We start from the raw sequence: 666 nt of genomic DNA, 5'->3' as shown, positions 1-666 counted from the left end.
ACTGTTTGTTTTCGTCGTGCTCGACTGTCATGCTCGCTTCGAATCGCTTGATAATGAGCTTCGCGTATACGTACACGCTGCCTGCGTATTTGATCTTGTGCCCATGCTTTATTTCGCGTAGAAAACCGGCCAGAGGGAAAAAAAAAAAAAAAGAAAAAAAGAGGAACGTGTGCAACTGGCATCGCAATGTGCACGCCTGTACATGTGTGTATGTGTGTGGTGCGTGCGTGCGCGCTTGATGTTGCACGTACCTACATTCGAACGTGTGTATGTGTGGAATGTATGCGTGTATATATTCCACGAATGGCAGTGAGAAAGAGAGATAGACATAGGACGCGCCAGCTCTTGTCTGCGGGCGGGCAAGAGACGGCGAAAATGCCGGATCAGAGGAACAGAGAGAGAGAGGATATGCACGTTTCTACGGGATAGGAGGTACGCCCGAACTTCGAGCGCGTCGACGCTTTGTCCTTTCCCCCTTTTGCTCCTTCTCCCTTGCTCTTCGTCGCACTTTCGCCCTGCCGTGTCCTCCCTCTCTGTCCCTCTTGTGTCCCCGTCTGTCTCTTCCGCCCTTTCCCCACGCCCTTTGCATCCCGCTCGCTCCTTCAGCCCCCGGTGTGTGCAAACGTGTAGATACGCGGCGCGTGTATACCTACTGCGTGGATCGCG

Source organism: Frieseomelitta varia, unplaced genomic scaffold, assembly GCF_011392965.1.
Source record: "Frieseomelitta varia isolate USP_RPSP 00005682 unplaced genomic scaffold, Fvar_1.2 scaffold_22, whole genome shotgun sequence".
Taxonomy (NCBI): Eukaryota; Metazoa; Arthropoda; class Insecta; order Hymenoptera; family Apidae; genus Frieseomelitta; species Frieseomelitta varia.
Note: the sequence above shows the minus strand (reverse complement) of the source record.